Consider the following 9,361-nt stretch of genomic DNA (forward strand, 5'->3'; position numbering starts at 1 on the left):
CACTTGGGTGATAATGACCACCATTCGATTACGTTTACTTTAGTCATGGAAAGGGATAGGTATATACCGCAGGGCAAGAGTTATATCTGGGGGAAAGGCAATTATGATGCGATGAGGCAAGACTTAGGATGCATCGGATGGAGAGGAAAACTGCAGGAGATGGGCACACTGGAAATGTGGCGCTTGTTCAAGGAACAGCTACTGCGTGTCCTTGATAGGTATGTACCTGTCAGGCAGGGAGGAAGTAGTCGAGCAAGGGAACCGTGGTTTACTAAAGAAGTCGAAACACTTGTCAAGAAGAAGAAGGAGGCTTAGTAAAGATGAGACATGAAAGTTCAGTTAGGGCGCTCGAGAGTTACAAGTTAGCAATGAAGGAGCTAAGGAGAGAGCTAAGAATAGCCAGGAGGGGACATGATGAGTCTTTGGCAGGTAGGATCAAGGATAACCCGAAAGCTTTCGAGACATATGTCAGGAATAAATGAATGACTAGAGTAAGAGTAGGGCTTGTCAAGGGCAGTAGTGGGAAGTTGTGCTAGGAGTCCGAGGTGATAGGTGAGGTGCTAAATGAATATTTTTCGTCAGAATTCACACAGGAAAAAGACAATGTTGTCGAGGAGAATACTGAGATTCAGGCTACTAGACTAAAAGGGCTTGAGGTTCATAAGGAGGAGGTGTTAGCAGTTCTGGAAAGTGTGAAAATAGAGAAGTCCCCTGGGCCGGATGGGATTTATCCTAGGATTTTCTGGGAAGCTAGGGAGAAGATTGCTGAGCCTTTAGTTTTGATTTTTAAGTCATCTTTGCCTACAGGAATAGTGCCAGAAGACTGGAGGATAGCAAATCTCCTCCCCTTGTTCAAGAAGGGTAGTCGAGACAACCCCAGTAACTATAGACCAGAGAGCCTTGTGGGCAAAGTCTTGGAAAGGTTTATAAGAGATAGGATGTATAATCATCTGGAAAGGAATAATTTGATTAGAGATAGTCAACACGGTTTTGTGACGGGTGAGTTCTTTGAGAAGGTGACCAAACAGGTGGATGAGGATAAAGCAGTTGATATGGTGTATAGGGATTTCAGTAAAGCGCTTGATCAGGTTCCCCACGGTAGGCTACTGCAGAAAATACTGAGGCATGGGATTCAGGGTGATTTAGCAGTTTTGATCAGAAATTGGCTAACTGGAAGAAGACAAAGGGTGGTGGTTAATGGGAAATGTTCAGACTGGAGTCCAGTTTCTAGTGGTGTACCATAAGGATCTGATTTGAGCCACTGCTCTTTGTCATTTTTATAAATGACCTGGAGGAGGGCGTAGCTGGATGGGTGAGTAATTTTGCAGATGACACTAAAGTCGGTGGAGTTGTGAACGGAAGGATGTTACACGTTACAGAGGGACATAGATAAGCTGCAGCGCTGGGCTGAGAGATGGCAAATGGAGTTTAATGCAGAAAAGTGTGAGGTGATTCATTTTGGAAGGAATAACAGGAAGCCAGAGTACTGGGCTAATGGTAAGATTCTTGGCAGTGTGGATGAGCAGAGAGATCTCGGTGTCCATGTACATAGATTCCTGAAAGTTGCCACCCAGGTTGAGAGGTTTGTCAAGAAGGCGTACGATGTGTTAGCTTTTATTGGTAGAGGGATTGAGTTTCGGAGCCATGATGTAATGTTGCAGCTGTACAAAACTCTGGTGCGGTTGAATTTGGAATATTGCGTGCAATTCTGGTCGCCACATTATAGGAAGGATATGAAAGCATTGCAAAGGGTGCAGAGGAGATTTACCAGAATGTTGCCTGGTATGGAGGGAAGATTTTATGAGGAAAGGCTGAGGGACATGAAGCTGTTTTCGTTTGAGAGAAGAAGGTTAAGAGGTGACTTTATTGAGGCATACAAGATGATCAGAGGATTGGATAGGGTGGACAGTGAGAGCCTTCTTCCTTTGATGGTGATGACTAGCACGAGGGGACATAGCTTTGAGTTGAGCGGAGATAGATATAAGACAGATGTCAGATGTAGGTTCTTTACTCAGAGAGTAGTAAGGGTGTGGAATGCTCTGCCTGCAACAGTAGTGGACTCGCCAACATTAAGGGCATTCAAATGGTCATTGGATAGACATATGCACGATAAGGGAATAGTGTAGATGGGCTTTAAAGTGGTTTCACAGGTCGGCGCAACATTGAGTGCCGAAGGGCCTATACTGCGCTGTAATGTTCTATGTTCAATGTTCATTGCGAGAGGTTTTGTGTATAAAAGCAGGGATGTGTTGCTGCAATTGGAAGGGCCTTGGTGAGGCCACACCTGGAGTATTGTGTGCAGTTTTGGTCTCCTTCTCTGAGGAAGGATGTTCTTGCTCTCGATGGAGTGCAGCGAAGGTTTACCAGACTGATCCCAGGGATGGCGGGGCTGTCGTATGAGGAGAGAAAATCACTAGGTTGGGATTGTGCTCGCTGGAGTTCAGAAGAATGAGGGGGGATCTCATAGAGACTTATAACATTCTAACCGGACTAGACGGTGGATGCAGCGAAGATGTTACCAGTGATGAGTGTGTCACGAACCAGGGGTCACAGTCTGAGGATGGAGGGTTAACCATTTCGGACAGAGTTAAGGAGAGATTTAGTCAGAAAAAGAGTGGTGAGCCTGTGGAATTCATTACCACAGGAACTAGTTGATGCTAAAACTTTGAACATATTCAAGAGGTGGCTAAATGTAGCACTTGGGGAGAATGGGATCAAAGGCTATGGGGAGAAAGCAGGATTAGGCTATTGAGTTGGATGATCAGCCATGATCGTGATGAATGGCGGAGCAGGCTCGAAGGGCCAAAAGGCCTCCTCCTTCTTCTATCTTCTATGTATCTCTGTATCAAGGTAAACTTTTTAAACACGAAGCAGTAAACTAGCATGGACAATCTACCCAACCTGCACATCTTTAGACTGTGGGAGGGAACAGGATTCCCCGAAGGAACCTCACACAGACACGGGGAAATACTGCAAACTCCAAACAGGCAGTCACGTTAGGTCGAAATGCCACCGTGCCTCCCAGGGGTATTCGTCAGGGTGGTCACAGTGAGGGATATTAGTCAGGGTAGGGACTGTTCAAAGGGAAGGGAATTAGTCATGCTATGCTCTGTCCGGAGGCTGGGGGAATTAGTGAGTTGAGGGGCTTTACACCGGGATATTCAATTAGTCAGGGGAGGGATCGATACGAGTGAAACACATATCTCCAACGGTCACCTCAGCCAACTCGTGAAAAATAAAACAACCAAGCAGGATCGGACAGTGACTCACGGCTACTGGTGAGGAACAGAATCGCCGATGCAGGTGATCTGCATCCTGCGATATTCAAACAACTGTCTTCGAACCACGATTAACATGCAACAACTGTCCTCCAAATGTAATAATTTGAAGTACTGGATCACCTCTCAACACGCACCACTCTCAATCCAAGAAATGTCTCGTAAAGTGAGGCACAGTCAATCCTTCTTAACCGTGGTTCCTAAATTTGTCTTGTATTCATCTTTTCTTCACTGCTCTTCCCATTATAACGAAGTAGCGGGAAATGAAATCTGCCTTACAGTGTACTGAACGTCATTGATGCTCCATGCAGGCTCCGTCCCGCAGAGACTGTTCCCTGGTCCCCCAAACTTCTGAAACTAATGTACCCACCGTCGACGTGATTAGTGATTTTGGAACCTGTCTATCCCACCTCTCTTTATTCTCTGTCCTGTTGGTGAGTAAGACAGTTTAATTCAATGTGTTTTCTGCGAAAAACAAAGATACGAATCCCTGATTTTCACAAAAGTCTGATGTATAATGTTCGTTGCTGACGTTATAAATAGTGGGCCTGCTTAGGCAACTGGTCAATCCAAATCGTTTTTTTAAAAATGGAGCCAAATATAATTTCGTGACGAATTTCTGCTGCATCTCATGTCTCTGGAACAGATCGCCTGAATATTCCTGTGAGGAGCTGGCAATTGAGCCAGGAGCCCTCCTGCAGATGTCAGGGTCTGAAGTGAACAACCGCCTCACTATTTGCAGCTCAACGCACGCCGACGCGTTTGGCTGCTTCTGTATTCTGTCTTCCAAAGTTAATCTGGGAGCATCTTCATTTAACACAGTATTTATTTGCCACGGCAATTACTGATTTCACAGGCAGAGCGAGCAACTGCAGTGAACCGAGTGATTTTAGAGGAGAAGCAAACCTCTGTGGGGCACTGGGGGAAATCAAACCGCAGTTCCTCGTTAGTATAGTGGTTAGTATCCACGCTTATCACGCGAGAAACCGGGGTTCAATTCCCCAACGGGGAATTTGTACCTCTCCAGAAAAACGACGGGGGATCCTTTTGAAAGTTGGCACAGCGGCTGCCAAATCCGCCAAAGCACATCGCTCAAAAGTTGCATTCAATGGGGCGGACTTGACACCACTCCTCAAAACCGCCCGAACCAATTTTGTTGTACAACACTTCGGTCAGCGAACAGAACACATATCGTTTCAGTTCGCAAGTTTGCCCGTTGAAAAGTCCAAATGCTGCCTTCAACGGGAGCCATTTTTCGCAAAAGATATGCGCTCGCAAAAGCGATACGAGTGAATCACATATCTCCAACGGTCACCGCAGCCAACTCGTGAAGAATAAAACAATCAAGCAGGGTTCCAGTAATGGTGCACTCGACCCTCACCAGGGTATCAGAGCTGGGCTTGATCTCCCAACTAGGGGAGGGGAAGCCTTCCAGCCCGTCAATCTCGCCTCCGTGCCATCGACTAGGTGAAAGACGTCCCGTTTCCGACCCCCCGTATACAACGCCAGGTGAGTCGGTGGCCAAGGCTCCAGCTCGCTACCAAGACCCCCTGACATGGCGTTAAAGAGGGGATCCGGGATCTGACAAGTTTAGAGCAAAACCAGAAGGCATGATACCCCGCGCCTCAAAACTAACATATGCACATATCCCCCACCCCTGAGGAAAATACCACTCAACCTTGCCCTGGTCAAGGCCGCCCTGCGCACCATCTTCAACTGGATCAAGATGAGCCGAGTGCAGGGGAAGAACATAAGAACATAAGAACTAGGAACAGGAGTAGGCCATCTGGCCCCTCGAGCCTGCTCCGCCATTTAATGAGATCATGGCTGATCTTTGTAGACTCAGCTCCACTCTCCGGCCCGTACACCATATCCCCGAATCCCTTTATTCTTTAGAAAGGCATCTATCTTTTTCTTAAAAACGTTTAAAGAAGGAGCCTCAACTGCTTCAATGGGCAAGGAATTCCAGAGATTCACAACCCTTTGGGTGAAGAAGTTCCTCCGACACTCCATCCTAAATCTACCTCCCCTTATTTTGAGGCAATGCTCCCTAGTTCTGGTGTCCCTGACCAGTGGAAACAACCTGCCCGCATCTATCCTCTCTATTCCCTTCATAATTTTATATGTCTCAATAAGATCCCCCCGCATCCTTCTAAACTCCAATGAGTAAAGTCCCAGTCTACTCAACCTCTCGTCATAATCTAATCCCCTCAACTCTGGGATCAACCTAGTGAATCTCCTCTGCACTCCCTCCAGTGCCAATATGTCCTTTCTCATGTAAGGAGACCAAAACTGAACACAATACTCCAGATGCAGCCTCACCAACACCCTATACAATTGCAGCATAACCTCACTAGTCTTGAACTCCATCCCTCTAGCAATGAAAGACGAAACTCGATTAGCCTTCTTATTCACCTGTTGCACCGGCACACCAACTTTTTGCGACTCGTGCACCAGCACACCCAGGTCCCTCTGCAGAGCAGCATGTTTTAACTTCTTACCGTTTAAATGATAATCCATTCTGCTGTTATTCCTCCCAAAATGGATAGCCTCACACTTGCAGACCCTAGCCCATTCACTTATCCTATCCAAATCCTTCTGCAGACTTCCGGTATCCTCTCCACTTTTTGCTTTACCACTCATCTTCGTGTCGTCTGCAAACTTTGACACATTGCACTTGGTTCCCAACTCCAAATCGTCTATGTAAATTGTGAACAACTGCGGGCCCAACACTGATCCTTGAGGGACCCCACTAGTTACAGGTTGCCAACCAGAGAAACACCCATTAACCGCACTCTCTGCGTTCTGTTAGTTAACCAATCCTCTACCCGTGCTACCACTTTACCCTCAATGCCATGCATCTTTAGTTTATGCAGCAACCTATTGTGTGGCACCTTGTCAAAAGCTTTCTGGAAATCCAGATATACCACATACATTGGCTCCCCGTTATCTGCTGCACTGGTAACGTCCTCAAAAAATTAGTCAGACACGACCTACTCGCTGACCCTGTGAACAGCCTCACTCCTGACTCTCAGATTCTGACATTTTCTACGGGGGATGGATTAGTAGAGGTTTATGTGTGTAATTCTGACGTTTCCCATTAGAGGGTAGATTGGTAAAGGTTTATCTGTGTGCGATTCTGATATTTTGCATTATGGGGTAGACTGGTACAGGTGCTTCTGTGTGACCCTGTCATTCCCCATTAGGGCAAAGGATTAGGAGGATGGGGGTGAAAGGAGAGAACCAGGGTGAGAGAGAGTTAAACAGAGAGAGGGGGTTTGAGTAATGTTGGAGACGCAGTGGGAGAAATACATGGCTGTATCTGGATGTGGGGGTGCGGGTGCGTTTTCCTGCATGGTGAGACTTGTTGCAATGTCTTCATTGCAACTTTAATCATTCACTCATTGACGAGTGGGGGTACGAGTTTTGGAATTTTGTTGTATAATACTAAAACATTCCAATGTTCACTCTGGTGGGGATATTTAATGCAAATGGGAAGACAGGAGCCTTTCAGAATGCATTTTAATCCAGCTCTCACAGGGCCTGGATTGAAAAAGGCTGCAATTGGGGCTAAGTTTAATTCGCCAATCACAGTGTCCGAGGTTTGCTGTAATGAATGTCACTGTTCCCGGTAAAAGCCCAGGGGAACGTTTGAATTGAATTTTATTGAGTTTCTGCTTGTAAATGGGGCTGTTTAGCACAGGGCTAAATCGATGGCTTTGAAAGCAGATCAAGGCAGGCTAGCAACACGATTCAATTCCCATAACAGCCTCCCCGAACAGGCGCCGGAATGTGGCGACTAGGGGTTTTTCACAGTAACTTCATTGAAGCTTACTTGTGACAATTAGCGAATTTCATTTCATTTCATTCATTTCCATTTCATTTCAAATTCCTCGTCTGTCTCTCTCTCTCTCTCTCTCTCTCTGCCTCTCTCCCTCCATCTCTCTCTCCCTCTCTCTCCCTCCCTATCACCGTTTCTCCTTCTCTCTCTCTCTCGCTCTCCCTCTTCCTCTCTTTCTCCATGAATAAGAGAATAGAAAGAGAGGAAGGGGGAGTGAGGGAAACAGGAAGAGACAGCAGAATAGAGGTAGCATTTGATGGGGGATCTCAGGGGAGGGAAGGTGATAGTCAATTCCCACCCAGACCCCCTTTATAATGGGATACTGTCGGTGAACATTGTCCCTCATTCCCCTCTCCCCTCATTGGGAGATATTATCTGGAGATTGTACTCGGGGTGTGTGCGTGCATGGGATGATCAAATCCTGCAATGTGTGCATGTTGGGTCAGTTATCTGATCACAGTCCCATTCAGAATGAGAGTTCAGGGAAGCTTTGCTGAAACTCTCTTATTCCTCTGACACATTCTCAATGTAGGCGCTGTTTTTTTTTCATGTCTGGAAAGAAAATGTGTCCATTTCATAAACCTGGTTGTCTCAATATTTTTAAAAACTTAGAAATAATGCTTTTGCCAGGGCATCTATTTCTTTAGAGAACTTTTGCAGCCTTTATTCCCATTGTGGCTGCTCTTCCTCCTCCTCCTCCCGCCGGCCATGGGCTCCATAGCTCTCCTTGCGGCAGCTGCTGCTCCTTCCAGAGTCACCTCTTGGCATCGCATCCCGTGCTTCCCACACACACAAAACGCAGGTTGAACGCCGACCGTCACCAATGCAAGATGGCTGCCTACCGACTCCAAAGAGAATGCAACATAGCTACCTACAGTCTCCAATGGGAATGCAAGATGGCTGCCCACAGTCTCCAATGGGAATGCAAGATGGTTACCTACAGTCTCCAATGGGAATGCATGATGGCTGCCCACAGTCTCCAATGGGAATGCAAGATGGTTACCTACAGTCTCCAATGGGAATGCATGATGGCTGCCTGCCATCTCCAATGGGAATGTAAGCTGGTTACCTACAGTCTCCAATGGGAATGCATGATGGCTGCCTGCCATCTCCAATGGGAATGCAAGATGGCTGCCGACCGTCACCCCGGAAATGCAAGATGGCCACCGAACGCCTGACCTGACAACGCACGATGGTCCCTCACCATCTCCCCGGCAACTCAAAATGGCCACCGAACGCTTCACCAGGTAATGCAAGATGGTCGCTCACTCTCTCCCTGGCAACGCAAGATGGCCATCGAACGCCTCACCAGGTAACGCAACATGGCAAATTAGGGTAAGGTGGCTGGTGATGGGCACTTTCACCGACAGTGGCAGGAGAAAATACTGGAAAATATCTGACGGACTGGCAGCATGTTTAAGTGGAGAAAGCAGCTAACATTTCGAGTCCAGGTGACTCTTTGTAAAGGTCTGATAAGGGATCATCTGGACTCGAAACGTTAGCGCTGTTCTCTCCTTTCAGATGGGAACAGACCTGCTGATATTTTCCAGCAGTTTCTCTTTTGGTTTGAGATTCGAGAATCCCCAGTAATTTGCTTTAAAATATGAGGAGAGTGATGCCGTGTAGGAGGGGTTTCTGCTCAGGGTTTAATTAGTTGAATAATCGGAATAAAGGGAAATTTCAACACATTCTTAAAATGCTGTCTGAACTGAGTCTGTGTCACGGCATAAATCGCAGTGTTTGTGCAGCAGCTCAGGAGCTGAAACATGTAGCCCAATTCCCGAACATAACTATCTAACGATATAGGCGTAGACCTCAGATAAAACATCCGGGTCCATATGGAATAAAACATTAACACTGACCACAGCAGGATGAAATTAGCCGAGATAATAAACAGTAAAATGATGGATTTCCTCCGACACTCCATCTCCGGGTCGCTGAGACTATTTCTACTGCTGTCAGCCCGGAATCTCCTCCGGGCCCTGCTGCTCACGGCAATGTGTCTGACGGTGAAAACATTCAGCAGTAGAATGACGGCAAATGGAACACACGGGGTCAGAATGTGGTGGAGGAACTCGATTGTTGCCCAGACCGGAGAGAACTTCACAGTCCTTGAGACAACACAAAACCAGGGTTCATTCCACAGCTGATACCGATATAAGAACATAAAATACCAGAAAGTGTTCTTAAAACAGCTCAGCACAGTCACTGTTCCCAGAACCACAGCCGCCGTTTTCTCGCT

The sequence above is a fragment of the Scyliorhinus torazame genome, chromosome 23, assembly GCF_047496885.1.
Source record: "Scyliorhinus torazame isolate Kashiwa2021f chromosome 23, sScyTor2.1, whole genome shotgun sequence".
Lineage (NCBI taxonomy): Eukaryota > Metazoa > Chordata > Chondrichthyes > Carcharhiniformes > Scyliorhinidae > Scyliorhinus > Scyliorhinus torazame.